Raw genomic sequence first — 22026 nt, 5'->3', positions numbered from 1 at the left:
CCTAATCCAATCCATGAAGTTGGAACCATCAAAGATGACCCTCCCACAAAGATTCATGAGAGAGAAAGAACCAGTTGGGTTAGAGCCTGAAGCATTACTGTTGGAAGACATCTGAAAGAAGAAAGTAAGTTTAGATTAGATATTTAGGATCCTTAATAAGACACCCAAATGTAATATTAAGGCTAGGATCCAATCACAATATATTACACTTAGAAGAGGGATGCCGTAATCTAAGTAATAATATATTTGAAAGGTAGGTGAATGACGATTCACCAATTTCCACCATGAAAACGAAATGATATATTAGGTTTAATTGGATTTGAAATTCCTAGATTCTTTTGAGATTCATTGAACTTTTCAATGGCATGTTTCAATCTCGATTGTGCCCTTCAAGTTTTGTGACTGGGATGCCGAGGATCACAAAACAAGGTGTGAATAACCAAGCTAATTCACTTGGTACTCTTAATATTATCACCTAATCAATGTGCCGGTTAACCACACACGCTCCATTGATCTATGACAAACATTAAGTCACCCTTCGTGATCCTTACTAGTCCTAGTTAGTGTGCCGGTTAACCACACACGCTCCACCAACGACTTGGTAAGGTACAAAGTGTGAATTCCATGGACTAGCACCATGTTCACATTTTTCCTAAAGTAACTAAGATTGGGAATTAAAAGAGTTTAGTTATTTTATGATATTCATTATACTTTTAATGAGGATTTAAAGTCATTGTTCTACCCGTTCGGCTAACGACCCTCCACCGATCAAGCAAGCGGTGGGTGAGAGTATACACCCATTAAGTCGCCATTTTATAGGCAACAACCTTATACCCACCTTATAGACCGACTTCGTGAATGAGGCCTACTAACGGTAAAACGACTTATTCTTATACATATAAATAATAATTAACCATTAATGTTATAAATAGTATAAGGGTTGAATTTTAACTATTAAAACTCTAAGGTTTGGAATTAAAGTTTATTAAAGTGTGTGAAACTTTACAAATTCCAAAACTTGAGGGCAAGTTTTGTAACTTTGCAAAACTCTTCATTTCATAACTTATGAATTAAAGGTTCATAAAAATGAAGACTCTTCATTTTCATGTAACTTATGTGTTTTAAGTGTGTGTTAAATGAAAGTGACCTTTGGTAATCCATAACTTGAGGACAAATTATGGACTCCATTAAAACACATAAATGATAAAGAATTAATCCTAAACAATTCAGCAAATAATTCCTATCATTTTCTAAATTCATAAGAACATGAACTTGATCATCAAAAATTCAAGAATTATATGAACACATAAAATCATGGAATTTTGATATATGCTATTGCAAATGGATTAGAACAACCATTACACCAACTAAAATAAGTTTTATAACACCAAAACAGTTTAGGGTAATGTTTCTAGTCCATTTCCAGCAGCAAAAGTCGAGAATCTGCACTCTTTCGATCCTACTCGTCGAGTGCATGAACTTACTCGCCGAGTAGGTTGAAGTTTGCCTTGGACTCGTCGAGTCCCCCCAATGGACTCGGTGAGTCCACCATGCTGACAGCAACGATTTCGACTTTTTTCACTATTTTGCATCAAGTATCAAACAAGCAAGCCTAGGCTCTGATACCACTGTTGGGTTTTGAGCAATCTAACACTTCCTAAGTGTGCATGCAACCCTAATAAACCTTGGATCTATGTTTGTCTAAATACATGCAAAATAATAATTTTCCAAGGTTTATAACCTATCTAACATGGCATGGGGAACATTTCAACATAAAAGAGTTAGAAGAGATTACATACCTTTTGGTGAGTTTGGTTCTAAGGAGTTTGAGGGCCAAGCACCAATAGTGTGAATGCCTCAAATGGAATCACAAACACCACAAACTCTTGGAAAACTTTGAGAGAGTATACACCTTGTATAAAATTGGCCACACACATGCACACACACACACACTAGTTCACTAGTTTTCTCTTAGGCTCCATTTCATGCTCCATAAGCATGCTTATATAGTGTGCATGGTTAGGGTGAAACCCTAATAACCCATGTCTTTTCCTTTTCCAAGGATCCATGGGTTAAAAGCTCCATGGATCATCCATGGACTTCCACATAAGCCTAGCCCATTAACAAATGAGTATTAGCCCACACTATATAAAACAAATAGCCCATAATTTAATTAGTATTCCTTTTAATCTCTAAATTAATTCATAATTAATTTAAGACTAAAACTAATTAAATAACGTAACTTCATATTAATATATTATAACTCATAATATATTAATAAACATATGTGTATAACTCTCATAAAATTATCCATAATAGTTTGGATGAGATGCAACCCAAATGGACCATGCCGGTCGGGTCAAGTATATACCAAATAAGTTATGGACTTAGACACCTTATCCAACACCCACACCCTATGGTGTAGTGTCAATAGACCCCGGCTATCATAATCAAAAGAGGATACCTGACCCACCACGCGCTCGCTCTTCTTATGCTCCTCCTTGATAGCCTCCTGTTGAGCCTCCCGAATTTGCTCCAATAGGGGAGTCACTACGGTCATCCTCAGGCATACGTCCCTGATCGGCGCCGCCTTGCGGCTAAGCGCATCGGCCACCACGTTGGCCTTCCCCGGGTGGTAAAGGATCTCGCAATCATAATCCTTCACCACATCCAACCACCGATGCTGCCTCATGTTCAGATTCGGCTAGCCCATGAGATACCTCAGACTCTTGTGGTCCGTGTAGATGGTACAACGAACCCCGTAGAGGTAATGTCGCCAAATCTTAAGGGCGAAGACCACGGCCCCCAACTCCAAATCGTGCGTTGGGTAGTTCGCCTCGTGGGGCTTTAGCTGCCTTGAAGCGTAGGCAATGACATGCCCCCTCTGCATCAGTACTGCGCCCAACCCTGAAACGGACGCATCATAATAGACCACAAAATCCTCTACACCCTCTGGCAGGGCTAAGATCGGCGCCTCACACAGTCTCCGTCTCAGCGTCTCAAATGCAGCCTGCTGCTCGGGTCCCCACCGAAAGACCACGACTTTCTTCGTCAGCCGTGTCAGAGGTACGGCTATCTTGGAAAAATCCTGGATAAATCTCCGATAGTAGCCCGCCAATCCCAGGAAGCTCCGAATCTCAGATGGAGACTTCGGGACCTCCCATCTCATCACGGCCTCGACCTTGGCCGGATCAACCAGAATCCCGTTCTGGTTGATGAGGTGTCCAAGAAATTGCACCTCGCGCAACCAAAACTCACACTTGGAGAACTTGGCATACAAGCTCTCCCTCCTCAGGGTCTCCAATACCTCCCTCAGATGCTCCTCGTGTTCCTCCCGAGTCTTGGAATAGACCAAGATATCATCGATAAAGACTATCACAGACCGATCCATCATCGGTCTGCATACGCGGTTCATGAGGTCCATGAACGCGGCAGGAGCATTGGTGAGCCCAAACAGCATCACCACAAACTCGTAATGACCATAGCGTATCCGAAACGCGGTCTTCTGCATATCCTCCTCCCTGACCCTCATCTGATGATAACCCGAACGCAAATCAATCTAGGAGAACGAAGATGCCCCCTGAAGCTGGTCAAATAGGTCATCAATCCTCGGAAGCGGGTAACGGTTCTTCACCGTTACCTTGTTCAGCTCCCGATAATCTATACACATCCGATGCGACCCGTCCTTCTTCCTTACAAACAGAATCGGGGCTCCCTAGGGTGAACTGCTCGGACGAATAAATCCCTTGTCTAGCAGCTCCTGTAGCTGCGTAGACAACTCCTGCATCTCGGGAGGGGCCAACCGATACGGCGCCTTGGCTACCGGAGCCGCGCCAGGGACAAGGTCAATCCTGAACTCCACCTGTCGCTCTGGAGGTATCCCAGGAAGCTCCTCCGGGAAAACATCTGCAAAGTCTCGAACCACCGGAACCTCGCTCACTGTCGCCTTACCCGCCTCCCGGGTATCCATCACATATGCGACATATCCTGCGCATCCCTGCTGGAGGTAGCGCCTAGCCCTCGCAGCTGAACATACAGTGGGTCCACGCTGAGGCCTCTCTCCATGAATCACTAGCTCTCCCCCGCTTGGGGTCCTGACCCGTACTAGCTGCTGCGCTTAATCTATCACCGCCCCATTGGGGCTCAGCCAATCCATGCCTATAATCACCTTGTTCCCACGCAACGGAATGGGAACCAAATCTACCAAATAGCGCTCCTCGAAGAAACGCAGCACACAATCTCGGAATATCATCGATGCTCGCACCGATCGATCGTCAGCGATCTCCACTTCCAAAGGGCAATCTAACTCGCCCGATGGCTCAAGAAACTTCTTGCTAAGTGCAAGGGAAACAAATGATCGGGATGCTCCTGAATCAAATAACACTTGAACTGGGAAGCCGTTCACGTGGAACGATCCTAAGGCATACATATACATATAGAGCACATATCAATAACATATCATCATCATAAAAAAAAATAAAGGGGAAGAATCATACCCGTCACCACATCGGGTGCGGCGCGTACCTCCTCGGCAGTCAACTGAAATGCCCGACTCCTCACCACTGGAGCCTCTACCTTGCCCTGCCGACCATCCGTGATCCACAGGGTCGCTGGAGCTGGTGCCTTCACTGGCGCTGCAACTGTCAACTGGGGGCAATTGGCCTTCTTGTGGCCCCTCTGGTTGCAGTGAAAACACAGTAACTCGGATGTCTGAATAGCTGAAACTGGAGCAGTACAATCCCTGCTAAAGTGCCCTGTCTTGCCGCACTTGTAGCAGCCTCCTGATCCCATCCTACATACCCCCACGTGCGTCCTGCCACATTTCCCGCAGCGGCTCGATCCTGGCTGACCTTTCGGCCTACCGTCTGATCCCTTGGGCTTCTTCCCCAAAGCCCCTCCCGCCTGACCGTCCTCTAGTTTCCGTTTCCGGATGTGCTCCAAATCTATCTCCCTCTCCCTAGCCCTGGCAATCATAGAGTCCAGGGTAGGGCAAGCCGAAAAGCTAACATGCTCCCGGATGTCAGCTCGTAGCATATCATGGTAACGAGTCCTCCTCATGTCCTCGTCACTGGCATACTGGGGCACCAATAAAGCCCTCTCCCGGAACTTGGCGGTGATCTCCGCCACAGTCTCCGTCGTCTGCCTCATGTCTAGAAACTCCCTGGCCAGCTGCTGCAGCTCGACCGCCGGTGCAAACTCTACCCTGAACCTGGTCACAAAGTCCGACCAGGTCATTGCCTCGATAGCTGAGGCTCCCAACGAGTCACCCACCGACTCCCACCAATCCCGGGCTCGGTCTCGTAAACACCCTACAGCGTACCTCACCTTCGACCCCTCGGGGCAGAAGTTAGTCAACTGGGCAGACTCGATATCTGCAATCCATCGCCTGGCGACAATGGGGTCCTTCACCCCATGGAAATCCGGCGCACTACTGCCCCTGAAGTCCTTGAAGGACAGTGTGCGAGATCCTGACTGGCTAGAGGCTAAATCGCTCCTGAATGCCCGTAGGCGATCCTCCATCAACTCCATGATCCCTTCCTTGATAGACCCAAAGAGAATGGGGGTCGACTCAAGGATGCCCCTGGTGATCTTCGACGTGATGAACTCACGTAGCCTCTCGTCAATCGGCTCGGAGCCTGATCCCGAACCTGACCCCTCTCCTGAACCGCCATCTGTCGGTCTCGGTCGAAGTACCACCATTCTGCAAAACATCATAATAATCATTAGTGATACTGCTACTTTTTGAGGGATCTCAACTACTTACAGGTTCCCTGGTCTCATCTTGGCCTTCCTTGGTTCGGGTACGGATCCTCTGCTTTCAGTAGTACGGGCCCATACTACCTTCCACATCTATCTGTACCTTCTCCAAGGAATTCCTCGACTCCACCAGATCCCCTTCACTACTGCTGATCAAAGCTATTCTCATCCTAGGCTTGCCCTAGGGAGATCTCTAATTCTACTCTCACCAGTCCTCAGCTGCTGCAGGCCTCATTATAATGCCAATTGGCCATCACCCGAACACCATCACATGCGGCGAGACTCAGATAATCCTTCGAGTACCCGACTCGTCCCTACAACGTTGGACTCAAACAAGAGCTGCGCAGTAGGATTAAATCCGGTACTCTAAGATTATTCAACTCTGATCGCATGTGGTGTGACGTATTCGCCTAATGGATAATTCCCATTATTCGGAGGCCCACTTAGCACGAAGCAAGCAGCATTCGGACAAGGAAAAACGGCTTCAAACAATTCCGCTCTCATAGAGAGGAACTGAACTAGCACACCGTCTTAGCTTATACTACCAGGCAAACCCTAACAGGCTACCCTACCACTGTCTACACTATACAAGCATGCAATTCACATATAGATAGAACACATAAGGCAGGCACATAAGGCATCATTCCTAGATCCTTAGCCCTATTCTAGCATGATGTTCTACAAAAGCTGATAAACATAACTGTTGGGCTTAGAAGATTGCGTCTTTTGGGCTCGTTTGTTTATAATTCTTTGTATTATGGTTTGGGCCTGTCCAACCGTGTATCTTTTATGCTTTGTATATAAGCTTATGCTTGCATGCATATTAGGTTAAGGTTTTAAAGATCTGAGAATACAATATTTTCCAGACGACTAAAGGTTTCTTTGATCATACTTGTAACCTTCCAATCCTCTACAGTTGATGTTCTTAATCGAGCTCTTCTGAGGATTTTGTTTTAATCATTCAACACGTTTGATTCATTCTTGTTCTATAATTTTACTGTGTTTATATCGTCATTGTTTTCATAACTTGTTCAAGATCTTATCGATCTTCATAGATTAAAAGAAACTTTAATCTCAACAATTGGTATCAGAGCAGGAGGCTGTGTAATTGATACACATCTTTTCTGTGAAAAAGATTTTCATTAGGGTTTTTCCACAATCATCAATATTTATTGAGCCGTCATCTCTTTATTGACGTATCTTGATATTTATTATTTTGCCCTGATCTGCTTTATTACAAGTCTGATCTTTGAACAGGTTTTTACGATCATAATGGACGCGACACAATCAAACGTTATTAATATTTCAAACAACATTGGTTCGACGACAAGGATTCCGATCTTATACACCAACGATTATGAAGTATGGGCACATCATTTCGAAGACTACGTTATTGGGTCGGAGGAAAATGGGTATTTGATTTGGGAAGCCATCACAAACGGACCGTTCTCTCATTCTGCAACGTCCAGAATCATTAAAACTCAAAAAGAATACAATGATCTGCTTAAGGACGTGAAAGACATTGCACAAGATGAAAAGGAAAAGTTCCAATGCAATATCAAAGCACTAAGATTGATCCGGTTCGCCCTTCAGTCCGATACATTCAGATTGGTTAGCTCATGCACGACGGCGAAGGATGTTTGGGACAGACTTCGTGAATTGTATTCTACAGACGAAGATCTCGAACATTCTATTCAAACTCTGCTTCTATCTGAGTTTGGTGAATTCAGACAAGGGGCTGAAGAATCTGTGACCCAGACATTCGATCGCTTCAATCATCTTCTCAGCAAGATGATCAAACATGATATCGAAAGGAATCTCATCGAATAGAAGGTTACATTCCTGAATGGTCTAAGGTCTGAGTGGAGAGCCGTAGTTTCCACAGTTAAAGCCCATGAGCAATTTAAATCATACTCTTTGGCGAAACTGGTGGGAATTCTCAAGTCTCAAGAGAAAAACGTGGTGCAAGAGAAGAATGTCGTTTCCGGTCTCGGTTCGTTGGCTCTCTTGTCAAAAAGTAAAGCCGTTATGGAGGATGAAGACCTCAGCCTGGAAGAATATGATCTCACATCAGAAGATTATGCCTTGATGGTTTCCAATCCCAAAAGGTTCATAAAGAAGAAATTTCCCAGCAACAAAAACCGAAACTGGCAGGGAAGTTACAGCTCTGAAAAGGTGGTTAATGAACCGAAAGTTGAGGAGAACAAGAAGGAACCGAAGGTTGACGGCGACTCTGGAGTGAGCTGTTTCTACTGTGGTGGGAAAAATCATTATGCTAAGGACTGTGTTCTCAAGAAAATGGCTGAGAAAGATGATGGGAACGATGAGGAAGCTGTGTTGCAGAAAAGACTAGATGAATTGAGAAAGAAGAAGTCTGCTGCTAACCCGCCTAGTAATGCTCTTATTGTGCAGGGTTCTGTTCCAGGTGATGAGTTCGGTAGCACGGAAGTTTGGTCTACCGACTCAGAAGACAAGGAAGTCAGGCAGCCTACTCATGGAAAGGCTTTTGTGTCTAAGGAAGAAGGCAGTGGTGGTAAATGCCTTATGGTTTCTGGTGTATCTCAATTGAGGGGATACAACACCGATGGAGGCAATGATGGACAGAATGCAAAGGAGGACATGTGCTTCACAGCCAAACCACTCAGCCAGCAGTTCAATGAGCTGGATGAACTGATAAAGAAGGTACAATCTGTTTTTATTTCATGTAAAGACCATCATCCTCTTATGAGAAAGAACTAAAAAGTGTCAATTCAAGAATATCTCATCTAGATAGTAGCTTAACTCAAACTCGGGTCACAAATTCTAACCTAACTGATCAATTGAGCAGGGCAGCGTCGAAGAGTGAGGAGCGGAGGATGTGGATAGAGTTAAAGGAATCGGAATTAGTCAGAGTTAAAGATGAAAACATTTATTTGCAAAGAGACAATTTGAAATTGTTAAAACAACGAAATGTTTTTTGTTTAATTGCTAAACGTCTGTATTCTAATATTACTCAGCTCCACTTGGATTGTGAAATAGGTCAAAGAATTCACCGCATGATTTTACCCTTCCTAGAATTTAAGGAAGATGAAATCGATGCCGAAGCCTATAACTGTGAAAGTGTGATATTGTCTGATGACATAAATCCCACCTACATGTATGGACTGGACAAAATTGAGTCCTTCATTAAATCTAAAGACCACAAGCTCATGCTTAAAAATCTTTTGGATGAAAATGACAGACTTAAACTGAGGACCGAAACCATGCAAAAATTTGACTCTTTAAACGCCAAAGTAAGCTCAGAAAACAAAATTGATGTTGAAAATGCATCTGAGCTTAACGAGGACGACAATATGAGTGAAATTTATGTAGAGGATACGGTTGACTGCTCAGAATTTATTAAAACTGAGCCAGAAAATCACAAGAATCTTATTTCTGAAAATTCAGTAGAGTTCGCTCGGTTGTCCCATCAAAAGTCCCCGAAATTAGTTGAGAAAGCTGTTGTGTATCAAAAGGTCAGGACTACTCCAAATCAAGTATACAAGGTAACAGGAGTAACTGAACATCAAACAGCTGAACTTGCAGCCATTGTAAACAAAGACAATGCTGATGGTTGTGATGAATACTTCTGGGAAGCTCCTATTGATAATGCAGACGAAACCATTCGTTTATCTGAACGAACTTCCTGGAAGAGCAAAGGAAGATACATACCCGAACCATTGAATAAGCCAAATAACTTCAGTGAGCCAAGCACTAGTGGTACAAAAGATACTCCTCAGAAGGATGTTCACTTTCCAAAAGAAACCATTCCTTCGGCTTCTTCAGCTCAAAGTAATTCTACCGCAGTTCAAATGGAACCGGTCAAGGATTCAGCAAAAACGAAAGCAAATGTTCATCATCAACCATCTCAGATGCGGAACAGGAAGATAGAAAGGAACAATAGATACCGGAAGAACCTTTCTGAAAGGAAACAATTCTGGCGTTCCCAGAATGCATACTTCACTCATCAAGACAAGAATCTAAAGTATGAAAACATTCCTGCAGAAAAGCTTGAAAGTCCCAAAAACCGAAAGCCGAGGTTCGGTTCACAAAAGGATAACAACCAAAAGCAGAAGTTCGGTTCTGAAAAGGATATCAACCAGAACCAAAGGTTCGGTTCCAAAGGTGGCTCCAACCGAACTCAAAGGTTCGGTTCTGAAGACAAAAGAGTACAAAACTCTAAGGTCGGTCCCTCCAATGATCAAAAACAAAAGGGTCACCTAGAGTCTCCTTCTACGTCTCATTCTTCTCATTCTTCTAATTCTTCTTCACCCTCTGTTTCATATCGATCTCGTTCTAAATCTCATTCATCATCTGAGCAAAAGTGGAAGCAGAAGGTCAATAAATCCACACCAAAGACCGAATCTAACACTACTAATCTTAACAAAATAAAAGTGTACACCATTAAAAGGAAAGATAAAACAACTCTCGTAAAAAGAACTTATCTTGTTGATATCTCTCTCATTGCTCCTGTTTCCATGCAAAACTCACATGGACCCAAGAAACTTTGGGTTCCTAAATCTCTATAAATTTTGCAGGTTATAAGTGACGAGCAGTTCGACGAAGAATGGTATATTGATAGTGGCTGCTCACGTCACATGACAGGGAGGAAAGAAGAGCTTAGGGAGTACAGATCGCTTGCAAATGGTGGCAACGTCAAGTTTGGAAACAATTCTTTCGGCACCATAAAGGGATACGGGATGATAACCAATGGCGACTTCTCTATAAGGAAGGTGGCTTATGTGGAAGGACTCCAACACAACCTCATTAGTGTATCTCAACTAGTTGGAGGTACAGGTCTCAAAGTCTCATTCGATGATGAAGGTTCAGAAATTATAGAGAAAAAGTCAAATAAAATAATTCTCAAGTCAGAGCGAAAGGGTGAAATGTTTCCCTTAAACATGAAACCCATCAAAGGAAACCCAGCTGTATGCTTAATGTCAAAAGCGCAATCCGATGAAAGCTGGTTGTGGCACTGAAGATTATCTCATCTTAACTTCAAAGATATCAATCGTCTTGTTACAGGAGGTCATGTAAGGGGCCTTCCATTACTCAAGTTCGACAGGGATGATCTATGTGCTGCATGCGAAATGGGAAAGCAGAGTCGTCAAAGTCATCCATCTATTATCAACACAAAAGTTGTTGAACCACTCGAATTAATTCATATTGATTTGTGTGGTCCTTCATCTATCGAAAGCATCGGTGGTAGCAAGTACATTCTTGTTATCATTGATGACTTTTCTCGATTTACATGGGTGTTCTTTCTAAAGCTCAAATCTGAAGCGACTCAAAAGCTGAAAACGTTTATTACGCAAATTGAAGTACAGCTCAAAAAGGTTGTTCGCAACATCAGAAGCGACAATGGTCTCGAATTCAAGAACAGGGAGTTTGAAGAGTTTCTTGCAGAGAAGGGAATTAGTCATAATTTCTCAGCTCCCTACACACCACAACAGAACGGAATAGTCGAAAGACGAAACGATCCTTGTGTGAAGCTGCCCGAACTATGCTAAGTTTCGCTTCTTTACCTCTTTATTTTTGGGCTGATGCTATTTGTGCTGCTTGTTTTACACAGAACAGGTCATATCTCAACAAAAGGTTCGCACTCACCCCATATGAGATATTGAACAACAGGAAGCCAAATGTGAAATTTTTCCATGTGTTCGGCTCAAGGTGTTTCATCTTCAACTCTAAAGAACACCGCAACAAGTTTGATGTCAAAGCCGACGAAGGAATTTTCCTGGGTTACACTCTCACATCCAAGGCTTACAGGGTCCTAAACAAGCGTTCAAGAAAAATTGAAGAGACGTATTATGTGACCTTTGACGACAACTATGTCAAGAAGCTGCGGGATAAAGAAAATATCACTGGGGAAATCTTTCCTCCAAATGGCATGATTACAGTCTCGGTTGTTAATCTATTCGAGACATTTCTGGAGCTCTTTGACGAACCAGAGAATGCTTCACTTTCTGAAGCTGGTGCAGCAGATAACAAAGTTGATCACATGGAGCAGATTGTTGAAGATGCTGCAAGGAGAATGTATGAAGAAGAATCAATCTGTAACGACTCTCCTTCCAACGAAGCTCAAATCGAGGGGGAGCCAAGTGCTCAAGTCGAGGGGGGAGCCATGCACGCAAGTCGAGGGGGAGCCATGCACACAAGTCGAGGGGGAGCCAAACGCTCAAGTCCAGGGGGAGCCAAATTCCACAACTTCAACCGAAGGGATCTCAACACCAGCAAGCTCAGCTCACTAGAATCACACGAACCTCATATGTTCCAAAGTACACCAACTGAGGTAGAACATGATGATGTGACACTCGGTTATGATAGCCAATCTGAACTAGAAGAAATAATCAATGCTGAATTAGACCCAACCGTTGATCCAAATTACCCTCCTCTTATCAAATGGACCAGAGATCATCCTGTCTCTCAAGTAGTTGGGGATGTATCTGAAAAGGTTCTGACCCGATCCCAACTGAAGGAAAAACAAACTTCCTTATTTTCAAAGGTAGAGTTTTGCATGTTCAATTCTTTCGTATCAAAAGTTGAACCAAAGACAGTTAACACTGCTCTCGACCACTCTGATTGGGTTCAAGCAATGTAAGACGAGTTGAACGAATTTGAAAGAAACAAAGTCTGGCGCCTAATTCCAACTCCTCCAGATGCTTCGGTTGTTGGTCTCAAATGGGTTTTTAGGAACAAAATGGACAAGGAAGGTAATGTTATACGGAACAAGGCTCGTCTGGTGGTAAAGGGATATTGTCAGGAGGAAGGGATAGACTACGAAGAGACTTTCGCTCCAGTAGCTCGGCTAGAATCTGTTAGAATATTTCTAGCTTATGCTGCTCACAAGAACTTTGAAGTTTTCCAAATGGACGTCAAGTGTGCATTTCTCAATGGAGAACTTGAAGAGACGGTGTACGTAGAGCAACCTCCTGGATTCGTGAACGAAAAGCATCCAAATCATTGCTATATTCTGGATAAAGCTGTGTACGGCCTTAAACAAGCTCCGAGAGCCTGGTATGAAACGCTTACAAAATTTTTAAAGATGTCTAAATTCAAACAAGGTTCGGTTGACCCAACCTTCTTTCGCAAAAAGGAAGGTAACCACCTTATGATAGTTCAAATTTATGTCGATGATATCATCTTCGGCTCCACGAATCCAAGCTTAACTGCTAAATTCAGAAAGCTGATGGAGACTAAGTTTGAAATGAGCTCAATGGGTCCTATTAACTTTTTCCTTGGTTTAAACATAAGACAGGGACCCGAAGGCATCTTTATTAATCAGGAAGCTTACACGAAGACTCTCCTAGCAAAGTTCGGTATGATGGGAGACTCAAAAGTCAAAGTCCCAATGGCATTCGGCACTAAGCTTACCCCATCTCTAGACAAACCAGCTGTTGATATCACGCTCTATCGTCAAATGATTGGATCGTTAATGTATCTTACTGCTAGCAGACCTGATATCATGTTTTCTGTGTGTTATTGTGCTCGATTTCAGGCAAACCCTCGTGAACCTCACATGCTTGCAGTGAAGAACATCCTTCGATATCTCAAGCGAACCACCTCCTTAGGTCTTTGGTATCCATCCAACTCAGGCTTCTTCGTTCAAGCCTATTCTGATGCTGACCTTGGAGGATATGGACTCGACCGAAAAAGCACGACCGGGGGATGCCAATTTCTTGACGGAAAGTTAGTTAGCTGGCAATCCAAGAAACAGACATGCGTGTCGCTATCCACAGCCGAAGCAGAATACATTGCAGCTTCATCGTGCACCTCACAAGTGATTTGGATCCAAAGTCAACTTCGAGACTACGGACTCAATATGAAGAAGATCCCACTATATTGTGACTCTGAAAGTGCAATTAGGATCTGTCATAACCTAGTGCAACACTCCAAAACCAAACACATAGCACTAAGGTATCACTTCATCAAAGATCATGTGGAAGATGGAAATGTCGAAGTTCACTTCGTAAGAACCACTGATCAACTGGCTGACATCTTTACAAAAGCTCTTCCTGAAGCATCATTCAATCAGATATTGCAAGGCTTAGGCATGATGGTTGCAGAATCGGTCCCAAATCCTCATGTCTCTATTTAAAAAAAAATAAAAATAAAAATAAAAAAATAAAAAATAAATAAAAATAAAAAAAAAAAAAAAATTCAAGAACCGAACCTAACAGACCGCTCTGTTGCTCTCTGCTCAAGTAAAATTCAAGAACCGATCCTAACAGACCGCTCTGTTGCTCTCTGCTCTGGTAAAATTCAAGAACCGAACCTAACAGACCGCTCTGTTGCTCTCTGCTCAAGTAAAATTCAAGAACCGAACCTAACAGACCGCTCGGTTACTCTCTGCTCAAGTAAAATTCAAGAACCGAACCTAACAGACCGCTCTGTTGCTCTCTGCTCTAGTAACATAACGGAACCAAATCAACCAGATCGCTCGGTCTCTCTCTGTCTCTTCAATATAGGCGCTCATTCAATCAAACCGCTCGGTTCTTCCAAATCTCTGCTTCTTTTCTTTGTCTAAATTTATCTTTCTGTTTTTTTATTATTTCTTTTTTAGATAATTCAAATTTAACAAAAATATTTTATCTTTCAGTCTTTATTTCTTTTTCAGAAAATTAAAAATTAACAAAAATATTTTGTCTTTCAGTATTTATTTATCTCTAAGTAAATCTCAAAATTTCAAAAATATTTTATATTTCTAGTATATGTACTTCTTGCTCAAGTGAATACAAGTATCTCCTTATGGAACGTTCATCCAGGTATGTTTTTCTCTTATAAGACTAGTTAGACGTCCCTAGAAGCATGTTGCTGTATGTTGTCTTAAGCCTCTATGACCTCGAGCATGCCTTAATGATTCGATCAATACCTATCGTTTCTTCCCAATCAGGCTATTCTCTCATATTCGGTCTAGAGCTACCTTCTTTTACTCATCTGAAACATGAGTTGCTCTGCTTTGTCCCATTTATGTAGCAGAAGGTACGTTAGGTCTCTTAACCATCTCTTCAACTTCTTCACTTACATTCGCTCCCCAAAGTAACCCTTGATGCTCTCGGTCTTTACCACTGAGGCTTATGGTTGCATAACATCTGAGTTCATGATCTTAGATTCGATTACCACGTTCTAAGTGAAACCCAAAATCCAACACCTAAAATGAATTGACGGTGGGTAATTAACTCAAGCTTTTACTTGGAAATCTTTGTTATGAGTGATCTTTTATGAAACTGTCTCGTCCTAAGACATTTCTTCCCAAAGAGGTCCAGTTTAATTTATTTTGAGATTTCTGTCTATATCATTCCCATCACGTAATACTTCCCTCCTACCTGTTCAACAGATCACATCGGTCTCACAGGTAACTCTACCAACACTTAGTTTTATGTCAAGACTTAATGTTTGGTTTGAGTTCAGCCACCTCTTAGCCATCAACAGAAGACGCCTTTCATTGTTTCTCTAAAGACAACTGATCGTATTTCTCGGGAAACCACGCAAACACTTCAAGTCTCTCTTGACTCTGAAGGACGCGATTCTTGCCCGGAATCTTCTGCTTTCTGTCTTTTATTTAGACAACACGCACTTCCAAACACATTTGATTTATTTCCTTGTCTTTCACACTCTTATGCACAGAATTCGTTTCCCACATTCTAATTGCTGTTTGGCACATGGTTCTAAGTTTCAGTTGTAACCAAACAAGGGCACAAGGGATTTCAAACGGTACGAAAAAGATTTGGGCGCGTGCAAAGGATTCGTTTCAACCCCACGTGTGCTGACGTCTTCATTGAATACACCATAACTTCTAATCGCGCTTTTTCAGGCGACGTTTTGGGTTCCTCATCATCACGATTTTCTCTCTCCTGAGAACGGTATAAATAAGACGTGATCGTGTTTTTTTGGCAGTTACCTCTCAAAGCATTATCTCTCTGATAAAGTTGCCACTGTTCATCTTCTTCCAAAAACTCAACAATGGCGACTTTTTCTTCTGCTTTCGATCAATCTGCTTCTTCTTCTCTTCTTACAATCAGACCAAATCAGAACATGATCATAGAGTTGACTCCATTCGTCTATGACTCATATATGCTCTACGTGGTGGAATGCCTCAAATATTCCCCATTGGTATTGGCACTAACGCAGGTGGAGGCAGTTCCTATGTCCCTGCTATCTCAAGTCTACACCACCGCTAGCTACGACAGAACCAAAGACCGTATCTACTTCTCTATTCACGACAAGAAAACTTCCGTTTCCAAAACACGGTTTTGCTCTCTTCTAGGGCTTGCCATGGACGCTTCTGTCATCTCACCAGACTTCATCACAACCGCCCAGATCTTTAAGATGATGTACGAGATGGGATATACAGATGTTCTAACATCTATTGCCAAAGTCAAGAAATCATGTCTTCCATCTCAGTGGAATGGATTGCTTACCCTTTTAATTAAGGGTTTAGCGGAGCGATGTGGTGGTTCCGACACCACCAGCAAAGGATTTCTTACAATGTTGTACGGGCTTTACAACGGCATCAATCTTGACTATGGGTCGATTCTCTGGTCTCAAGTGGTTCAGAGTCTCAACACTACCGCAAGGCACTCAGAAATTTCATGCGCCAGATTTTGGACCCTCATCACCAGGAGAGCCATTGATTCTCTTGACATCCCTGTCATGAAGGATGTTCTTGTGGCTTCCATTGCCACTTATCACACCAAGAAAATCATTCTCTCAGATCCAAGTAAGTTCCTCCACTATGGACTAATCCCTGAGTCCATGTACAGATGCGTAACGCCCCACAGCAAGATTATGGCGGACTACAGCTCCAGAACCCCCCTGACTCCTAGGGTTCTTTCCGAGGAACAACGTGCAGCTCTTGAGGCTCTGGATCAGCCTGCTAACAGGGGCAAAAGAGTGAGCAAAAAGGAGAAGGCTGAGATGAAGGAACCAGCACCCCAAACGGAGAAAAAGAAACGGTCCTCCAAACGCAAATCCGAGGCAGAGGAACCTTCTCAGCCCAGAACGAAAAAGGTCAAGAAGATGGCTAAAAGAGCCAAAGGATCTCCTTCTGAATCAAAACAGAATGCACCATCAGAAACAGAAGATGTTGATCCTCAACCCGAAACTGCACCCGTTTCGTCTCCACAAAACTCACCTCAACCCGAAACTGCACCCGTTTCGTCTCCACAAAACTCACCTCAACCCGAAACTGCACCCGTTTCGTCTCCACAAAACTCTCCTACCCCACCTAAATCTCCCCAAATTACCAAATCTCCTTCTCCTCCTACTTCCCCAAAATTTCCAACCCCAACCCAATCACCCAAATATAACATCTCAAGTTCTGTTCCAACATCAATTCCTCAAACCTCAACCGAAACCACTATTCCCTTCACCGTTTCTCAACCTTCATCTTCTATCTCCCAACCTATTATCACAGAATCTATCACTATAACCACAACCCAACCACCAGTAACGGTCAACGTATCTGATACGGGGGCTGCTTCTGTGGTTGAAACCCCGGTCATCAATCTTCAATCCTCCCCTTCTCCATCTTCCAACTCCGGTGCTACCCTAGGGGGTGATGATGATGAATTTGATTCCATCTATTACAGCCCTTACCGGATCCCTACCGACACCGAAACAGATACCCCTGTGTCAAGTCAGCAACTTCAAGAGATTCACGCAAAACTCGACAGTCTGCTTGCTGACAGTAAAGCATATGGGGGTGTTGTGCTGAAGGCTTTTATCGAGTCAGCGATCCAAACTTACACCGAAGCTTTGGATCGTTCTACTGATGTCGTAGAGAATTCAGCGGCCTCATGCTCCAAAGCTACTAAGGAAGTTTCTGAGGTTGTTCATACCACTCAGATCTTTCTTGATTCTCTCAAGGCTCATGCTGACTCAAATGCTTCCAAATTTCAAGCGTCAGTAGACTCATTCACAGCCACACTTCAGGGAGAAACCAGGAAATTTGAGGCTCTGCGTGCTGACCTCAAAACTGAATCCACTTCACTTCTCAAATCTTTGGATTCACGTTTTGCCTCCTTGGCAGCCGAGAGCACCCTGAAGGAAGAAGTTATCAAGCACCAGGCAACTATTGACTTACAGAAGGTTCAACTGGCCCAGGCACAACAAGAAATCACTTTGCTTCAAACTCAACGGGCAGTTTTTCAGAGTTGCGCTGGTGACGTTAAAAATTTGTTAACCGGTGTTCTTGACTCCCATGATCCCTTCCTAACCCTCACTATTCGTCAGCATCTCCAGCCGAAACTCCTTCCGGCAATCACTATCCTAAGTGAAATGAAGGGTGTCTCGGAGTAGCCTGTTCTTCCGAGACAAGGGGGAGAGGAAGGTATGTCCAAAATAGAACCGAAGGGTAATGTAGCTTCGGGTTCTGGTAAACATGTCCAAGTTGAGAGCGAATCAGAATCAGATGAAACAATTACTGAAGCTCTTCAACGTAAGAAACGGGACAGAGAGCTTGATGAAACATTGAAAATAGCTCGTGAGGCAGAAGCCAGAGAAAGGAAAATCCGGGAGGATGAGGAGGCGATTCAAGCTAAAAAGACTCTGTTCCCAGATTGGGACAGAGACACACTCATCACTCAAGCAATTGAGTTTCCTTCTATTTATTGGTTGGAACCGATTGCGTCTTTTGAGTGTGAAAATTCCAAAGACTCGCAGTTCGACATGCCCATTACGTGTAAAGCCTTTACTTTTCACTGCTTTGATGTCACTGCAAACGTCCCTCATCCGAACCCGAAGGTTGACAGGGAGCTTATCGATTTCTATCTGAAATTCGGTCAACCTCAGTACTTGACTTGGAGTGCCCAGAAAATTATTAGAGTCAAGGTACTGAAACCAACCCAGGCTGGGAAATTTGTAAACGTCAATTTCAAAATCAACAGAGGAACTGCCAACACCGAACATCTTATTTCTCTGGCAGATCTTCCCAGTCTGAACCCCCACGATTGGATCTTGCTATACAACATTCTTCTCTCCAACCAGAGAGAATATGAACCAATTCTTTCTCATCTTAAAAGAATGTTGGCTTCCTATGTCCATGAGCTAGCCACTATGGATCAGGAAATAGCAAAGGTGATGAACAAGAAACCGACTGTCAAGCCCACTTCCAAAACCGGAGATGTCCATAAAATGAAGTTGGGGCAGATTGATTCTTCCAATCTGACAGTTATGTTCACAAGGGGGGATAAGCACAAGTTTCTGTTTGCGTTGGTAGACAAGCATCTGTTCTCTACAGAGTGTCTGGAGCACATCATCAATATCATTCACCGATGCAAACAGAACACAACAGCAGATAAGAAGAACTTTACAGATATGCTTCGTTGGTATATTACCTTCAGGCATCATATTCTGGCTTTGATACCGAAAATTTTTCAAACGGTAAAGAAGCCATCTGCTTTGAAGACAGAGTGAAGATCTCGCCCCAAATTGACGCAAAGGGGGAGATTGTTGGGCTTAGAAGATTGCGTCTTTTGGGCTCGTTTGTTTATAATTCTTTGTATTACGGTTTGGGCCTGTCCAACCGTGTGTCTTTTATGCTTTGTATATAAGCTTATGCTTGCATGCATATTAGGTTATGGTTTTAGAGATCTGAGAATACAATATTTTCCAGACGACTAAAGGTTTCTTTGATCATACTTGTAACCTTCCAATCCTCTACAGTTGATGTTCTTAATCGAGCTCTTCTGAGGATTTTGTTTTAATCATTCAACACGTTTGATTCATTCTTGTTCTATAATTTTACTGTGTTTATATCGTCATTGTTTTCATAACTTGTTCAAGATCTTATCGATCTTCATAGATTAAAAGAAACTTTAATCTCAACAATAACATAAACTTGTATGGGTACTTTGGGGAGTACTTACTTGAGCTCGACCGGTCGCGCACATCACACACACTTTTGTTCTATCTTAAACTCTTTTCTCGTTGTTCGAAATCATTTTCTAAAAAGTTCTTTAAATCCCTAGATTTGAGTTCAGACACCCCCGAAGGTGAGTCCGAATCCCTCAAACCAGGGCTCTGATACCAACTTGTAACGACCCAATTTTCACATCAAAATTTTTTTGTTTAAAAACGTTACTTTAGAAAATATTAATAAGTAAAACATCATTCGATCATCCATAATATAAACTGAACCATGTCTGAAAACCAAAACATACAACTAATCAGAATATTAGAGTATCAATCCCAGAAAAGCTCGTAAATACGGAAACCGAAGAGTGTGTGTGTGTGTGTGACATGCTGCTACCGCGCCGGCTCCTTTCCCCTAGCTGAGGAGGTACCTGAAACCAAAACTGAAACCCTAAGCACAAAGCTTAGTGAACTCCCCCATAATACCCCATACCATGCAAGCATTTACAAACAACATGCAATTAGGAGATACGGGCCACGCCCACACTCGTGAAGATACGGGGCCCGCCCACACTTCGCTTTCTAAGAGATACGGGCCCCGCCCACACTCGTGAAGATACGGGCCCCGCCCACACTTTGCTATCTGGGAGATACGGGCCTAGCCCACACTCCATTCTCGGAGAGATACGGGCCTCGCCCACACTCAACCGCCAACTCATATCATACAAGTATCGCACAGACAACAAGTGTAAACAATTCTATCATACTGACATATATCATAATCAACTCAACTAAAAGATACGGGCTCGGCCCACACTCTAATACTAACGTCTCATCTATACGGGCCGGCCTTGGTGCCTTAGACCCGTTACTACTGGAAGGAAACTCACCTCGAAATAGCTGCTGCTCTGTGTGGGAATTGATCACCTACTACTGCTGCTGCTGCTCCGGAAACTCCCCGGCTGTAATTCCCACAATATACTTAATCATACACTGCTAATTGTCCTTTGGGTAAAAAGACCATTTTTCCCCTGGTCTAGCCCTAAGTCAATTCGAAGTCAACTTTTAGTTGACCCGACTCGCCGAGTGGATCTCCACTCGCTGAGTCCCTGTCCAGACAATTGTCCTGGGTCCCTGATTCTACTCGTCGAGTTGGGCTATGACTCGACAAGTTCATCTTCTAAACTGACATTCAACTCCTTCACCCTACTCTCCGAGTTGTATGAACAACTCGTCGAGTTCATCTTCATCCGAAGAACACATATGCTAAGACTCGCCGAGTTGTATGAACAACTCGCCGAGTCTGTTCTTGATCTATGAAGATTGCCTTGGACTCGCCGAGTCAAGGCATTGACTCGCCGAGTCCTAACATGGGTGAGTTCAGCTCCCACCTCACCGAGTCACCCCCTGTGACTCACGGCTCAACTCGACACATCATGAAGGGACCAAATCGGTGAATCGCGACCAGACTCGCCGAGTCACCTATACGACTCGCCGAGTTGCCACCATGCATCCACCAAATACACTGATTTGCTCGATTTCAGTCCATGCCATTCATAGATCTGGACTTCTAAGACACAAATCACACGTAAAGTTTCCAACTTTACGTGTGGATATTCACCAATATGGATTTTAGGTCTCAAAATGCCTTAAAAGGGTAGATCTAGGGCTAACAAGCAACATGGGGCCATAAAGCTAACAGATCTGAGCTCCTGGAGCTCAATCTTGCCTAGATCCAGAGGCCAAACGTCTTAATACGACATATAAGGCACATACGAGCTTGGAGACTTGACCAAGAAAGACCCAAATGAAGTTTTAAGTATAGAATCATGGGGAAACGGGTTATACCTCAAAGGAACTGCTGGAAGAACACAATAGTTTCTTGGTTGGCTTTCCTTCTTCTGGATCTACTTCTTTCCTCCTTCAAAACCTTCAAAAACACCCACAAAAGTCTCAAAATCTCAAGGAATGGCTGAGGACGAGGTATACAGGGCTCTAAGGGTGAATGGGGGCTGGCTTGGGGCAGTTAAGTCGTTTAAATAGGGTGCAAACCCCTGAAACTTAGGGTTTCATCCAACAGCGGCGACTCGCCGAGTCTAGGATATGGACTCGCCGAGTCGCCAACTTAAAACGTGACCTGGATCGCGTCTCTACTCGGCGAGTCGGACCTACGACTCGCCGAGTCCAAGGCTAAAATGGGAAATGTTCGAATAAGATTTACATACCAGAAACCAGGTGCTACATTAGTGGTCTCAAACTAGTGTGAAAATGAGCATATTCACAGACTGGTCCGAAATCACTTCTGAAATGACAGGCAGTTTTATAAAGATCGCCATAAATTGTAGACATATCTTATGAACACGTGCGAGTAGTCCTTAGAAAGGTATAAACTTGAAC

The sequence above is a fragment of the Lactuca saligna genome, chromosome 7, assembly GCF_052625555.1.
Source record: "Lactuca saligna cultivar CGN05327 chromosome 7, ASM5262555v1, whole genome shotgun sequence".
In the NCBI taxonomy this organism is placed as follows: domain Eukaryota; kingdom Viridiplantae; phylum Streptophyta; class Magnoliopsida; order Asterales; family Asteraceae; genus Lactuca; species Lactuca saligna.
The sequence above is the reverse complement of the archived record's forward strand: the minus strand, read 5'-3'. Positions refer to the sequence as shown.